The following is a 5,545-nucleotide window of genomic DNA, read 5'->3' as shown; positions in this document are numbered from 1 at the left end:
TATATGCTAATAACATTACTGTTAGCTAAAAATACAGTACATACATATATTCTGTGTTTGTGTATAAATATATCTGCATAGACATGTTTATATATATATATATAGGCTATATATATAGGCTATATATATATATATACATACACAAGCTATACTCAACCAGAGAAATAACATTTATATGTATTATAGGCTAATATTAACATTACTGTTAGCTAAAAATACAGTACATATATATTGTATATAATATCTATTATAATATGATAATAGATATAAGTATCATTACCTGGAAATGGTCTTCCATTAATCTGAAATAGATGGTGCACCTGTTGCGCCGTCGGGAAATTAATTGAAACATATTGAACAACACAAAAAAAAAAGAATTATCTCTGACTCCATATTGAACTGTTTTCAAACAGTTTGAAAATATTTTGCCTAAAATAATAAATTATTACCGGCACTTGTGACTGCAGCTGGTTGCTAGGCGACGGGGGCGGCAAAAGGTAGGGGCAGTAACTGCCGGTGACGTACCAGGAAATGCTCCGTAGACCGTCTCATTTCGCATTTCATTTTTGGGTCCTCAGGAGGACGCAGCCTCTGAATTGGGACACAACCTGTGTATAACTGAATATGTGTTTCAGAGTCAGAGTGACTGGTTTTGTTAGAGCTGGTCACAAATATTAATAAGTGCAATTTTGAAGCACACATAGTTGCATAATGACCTCAATTGCACTATTGAAAGTGATATAATCCGTCCTTTTATTCAGCAAATCAGGTCTTGACCAACAGCGATGACCCAGACATGGCATACAAACATGCATAAAATCACCTCACTATTAAGCCATCAGGATGATGGTGATTCACGCTGGCTGTCAGACAGGTCCTGGTCGGAGGCGTCAGTGGCCTGTCATTATGATCTCAGTACTGTGAAACATGGCACAGTGTGCAGCCTCTCAGCACTCCGGCTGGATATTACTGAGCTGTTGCATGTCCAATTAACACAATGATATCATGTCGTTGACAGGGTCTTCGGAAATTAATAAATTACTAGGGAAACTGAACAAGCAAGCAAGTTGTAATAAAGTGCAACATTTGACTAATGACATTCTCACTTGACTTTCTGACTGTGTCTCCGATCTGATCAAATTCACTGTTAGCTGTTAGCCTTAGCCTAAGAACTGTACAGATGTTGGCTTTACCTAGCAAGCAAGCAACATACCCTAAATATTTACAAGGCAAAAATGCAGCTATTAAAAACAGCACTCGTGGAATTATCATAACTTATTGTTAAGCGGGGTTCACATAATATGCAATTTTCTCTTTGTACACCACAAGGTTAGACACAGAGCCTTGCGGTGAAAACAGTCAGCCACGTTATGTTTCTGTATTACTCCCTAGCTAGCTTGCACCGCTACAGTAAATACAGCTGTCATCTGATTGGCTGAGCGTTAAATGGTTAATGATAACGAGGTCAAAGTGGAAATAACTGGAACTTTGGGCGCAGAAACACAACAGCAAGGCCAGCACAGAGCTGTTTTTTTGTCATGTGAATTCAGCTGCAGAAAAATCTGTATGGGTAGCCTTGAAAACTTTGACAAGAGGAATTGTTTGGAAAAACACAGCACCCAGCTTCTTTCTTAAGCGCAATATGGTTTTAGTGAGGTTGAATATAAAAATAGCTCCACTTTCCAGTAAAGAGCTGGTGAACTCACTTTAACGAATTGGAGAAGCTTGTTTTTAACGCATCTCTTAGGACAGAAAATACATATACAAAGACCTAAAGCCTTTTGGTTTGAACATATTTTTTGGCTGGTATTAAACGGTGCCACTGGTGAGTGTTGTACCATTACTGCGGTATGCAGATTGTTCGTCTCAATCTACAGCTCTTAGACTGAGCGGTGAATATCATTCATACAAAGTGTGAGAGCAAGCATCTATGGGTTGCTGTTCTTGTTAAAAAAAACAATGTCAAACAAACATATGGTAGCACAAATGGATAATAAAATCTAAGGAGGAAATGCAAGTTTGTCAACAGCGATGATATGTTGTTTGGATATCATTGTCATAAATATATATATATATATATATATATATATATATATATATATCTATCTATATCTATATATTATATCCTAACTTTTTGTTGTTGTAACTTAGTAGCCTACTTTTTAATGCATGTAACTATGTAACATTATGTAACATTAAGCTGTCTGTGGCTCTTTTCTGCTGTAACTACGTACATTTCCCCTCTGTGGGACTAATAAAGGTATTCTGATTCTGATATATACAGTAGAAAAAGCACTGGAAGGAAGCCCTGCCCACAACCTGGCAGAAAACACCGGCCCTTATCTGCCATTATATGTTGCATTGCCACCTGACTGTGCCTGGTGTAAGATATGGTCCCTGGTCATCAAGGTCTAATCACAAGTTGAGCATATCATGTCTTAAGATAGAATTCTACATTTCATTTAAATTAGAATTTTTTATTTCCTCTATAAATTATTATACCAACACCTGTATCTTGGTATATAGGATGAACTGACTCTGTATGCCACCAACTAATTGTGCTGTGGACTATCATCAAATATTTCTATGCAGGACTATTCCATGGTATCGAGAAAGAACCATGTAATAATTTAGCACTGGAAACAGACAATTGCAGTGATTTTTAGGTGCCAAATCGCTGATGTTACAGCAATTGTTTGCCTTTTTTCAGGACTGTTTTTTTCTCCAAACCAATTGTTATCTGTGACTCTCTTCATTGTTCTCAATTTTCTCAATTTAGGCTTACTTATGCAGCATCTTGTAGTATTCCCTCAATGCTGCTGTATTGTGATTTTTCCATGATGTAATTTTCTGACCAACAATAGGATGCATTGAACATGACACAGAGCCATATAAAAAAAAAGAATTAGCATCAAATTGGATATGCGTCCACAGAAGGTTGCTGTTGACAGCACTTGTCTCACTCCTCCAACGATTCGTTACAAAGAGCCCACATTCATCTCTCGGAATGACAAAATGGATCTCACATTGAAGTGACAGCTCGATGACATATGACACAATGAATATTGGTATGGAAATTAGGTTTATGGTATGTAAAAACAGGGCTTTCTTTCTGGAAAAGAATGCATGAATGTGGTTTATTCGGTCTGTTGGATACCAGTGTTAGCCTCCTGCTGAGTGTGCTTTCATACAAAGCTGCAGACGCATCATTAATAATGCAGGGGTGTCATTGATCCGGCTGTATGTGCATGTGTCTCAGCCTGAGTATATATTCAAGGAAGTGTGTATGCACAGCACATCTGGGAGCTTGTGTGCAGTTCTGTATGCATGTGTTTATGTGTGTGTGCTAGAGGGTCTGCTCCAAATGTTAGTCGGAACGAGCGAGGGACTGCTGCTGCTACCAATGGCACTGATGTAGTCTCCACGGCAACCCCTGTTTAAAGGTGACTATAGCCGCGTTCACACCAAGTACTTTTCCCACAGTAGTTCCTGAGAACTTTAGTTCATGAGAGTTCTTTTAGTTCTGACGAACTAAAGCAGATCGCGTTCACACCAAAATGAGTTCCTGGGGGTGGATTAGGCAAATGAGCCGCTGACGTCACTTCTTCTTCTTCTGCTTAGATTTTCCTGGCAGGCTGCAAACAACTTCACGGCGAGTACAGTAGGTGGCGGTATGCACCTTAAAGTTGCAATCCGCCAAAAAACCGAGAGAAGAAGAAGAAAAGCTTCCGCTTCCGCTGTATGCTTCTGTTTACCTTCCGACCTCAGACACGGTATGGAGTTGACGTTTTGGTGCTCGTGTTATACAGCTTCGTAACGGAGTTATTTAAGCCAATAACTCAGCCACAAATAAAAATACAGATCGACCATTCAAATGCAATAGAAATGCTGAGTCGGAGGCGAAGGCGGTTAAGAAGCCTTAACAAAAGGATTGGACCACGAAAAGCACACGCTATGGACATGTTTCGATAGCTGAGGATGATGACCGTTATCACGCCCAAAGAACAGCAATGGTACGTTCATTAAATCACATTAATACTATCTAATGTAGGATTTATGGAGTTATGTAGGGCTAATTTGTGTCTTTGTATGTATTCCAGATATGCGAATACTACGGAACGCGTCGTGTCCCGCGCTCTCTCTGGGTGAACAATAGAACCTCGGCCTGGTGCACACCAATGTGCAGTGGATCAAAGTGGATCTTTTCAACTCCTCTGTATTCGCCTGGAAGCAACCATTGGGGAGATGCAACCTAAACAAATCGCCACGGGGCAAGACACGCGCACAGCCCTTGAGGCATCTGAACAGCATGGAAATTGGAAATTGACAATAAAGCTGATCTTTTGTACTGTGCATTTGGTTCTCTCTTTTATTTACCACAGTCAACAGACACAATTACAATAGTGCAGACACACCTTTGTGCAAAGATGAAATGTCAGTATCAAAACAGTACTCATACTGTATATTTGTATATTAATATGAGTATATTATTATGTTAAATGTGTGTTAAAGACAATGGGATGAGGTTGAAAGCTCTTTAAAAAGCTTTTGTATACCATCTTTACTGTGATAAATACATACATGTTAAGCATACACATCTGAAGAACTACGTTACACACACACACACACACAGGTTAGTCTGTGTACCGCTGCACTGCTGCTGGTTTAAACAAAGACAGTCATGATGCTAGTGCTGTGCATGTAGGTTCTCTTTTATTTATCAGAAGCAGATCAATAAGTGTCAGTAGTATCAAAACAATATAATAACAGTGGCAATATATATATAATCACAATAATACAAAATTAACTGTCCCAGGTGTAGGCAATTTGGGGTGAAGTGTCTTGCCCAGGGACACAACGACATCCTGACTGCAGTGGGGTTTGAACCTGTGCTCCCCTGATCCGAACACCAACGCACCAGACCACTGCACCACACGCCTCCCAACAAGTCATTGTACAATTTATCAACAACGACGACAAGTTTTTCTTAATTTTTGTATTGAAGGCCTGTTGGATTTAATCAGCTCGCTTAGCACTGCCAGAAGCCCAGCCTGAAAGGTATTTTGTTGCTGGTCGTCCAATTCCTGGGCCTTGTGTGAATGCAGCAGCCGTTCGTCGTGCATCTCCTTGGCACGCAGGTCCTCATTCTCCTTGCTGACCATGGCACAGCGGTCCATCGCCATGATGGTGTCAAGGAAGCTGTCATCGCGTGCCCACTATCCTAAGGTGAAATATGCAAGATACAAGATCAGTTTAATCGCTACAACGACACAACATTGTCCAAATCTGTCTCTGCAGGCACACAACAGGAGGAACACAGGGAACACCTTTGATTTGACTATTAACATTTTAAATGGTGAAGGCACTAGCAATTGGGGGATGGAGGGCTCTCAGGACATGATAGGGACAAATAGATACAAATTAAACGTTTTACAATTTTAATGCAAGCATTAATGAAGCTATGAAGCTTTGAATGATTCATACCGTAATAGAATAAGCCACATAGTCTTTAAATAGCCTTAGACACTTGACAGTGACTTTATTT

At 39.7% G+C, this 5,545-nt stretch overlaps 1 long non-coding RNA gene across 1 annotated transcript; it reads left to right on the top strand.

Annotated features, from left to right (window-relative positions):
• Window positions 1-3,897: 3,897 nt before the first annotated feature.
• On the top strand, window positions 3,898-4,353 carry LOC117491011. Its single transcript, XR_004556725.1, has 2 exons — window positions 3,898-4,013; window positions 4,101-4,353. It is a non-coding gene; the product is annotated as an uncharacterized LOC117491011 (long non-coding RNA).
• Window positions 4,354-5,545: the final 1,192 nt, after the last annotated feature.

This window comes from Trematomus bernacchii, unplaced genomic scaffold (assembly GCF_902827165.1).
Source record: "Trematomus bernacchii unplaced genomic scaffold, fTreBer1.1, whole genome shotgun sequence".
Taxonomy (NCBI): Eukaryota; Metazoa; Chordata; class Actinopteri; order Perciformes; family Nototheniidae; genus Trematomus; species Trematomus bernacchii.
The sequence above is the reverse complement of the archived record's forward strand: the minus strand, read 5'-3'. Positions and strand labels throughout refer to the sequence as shown.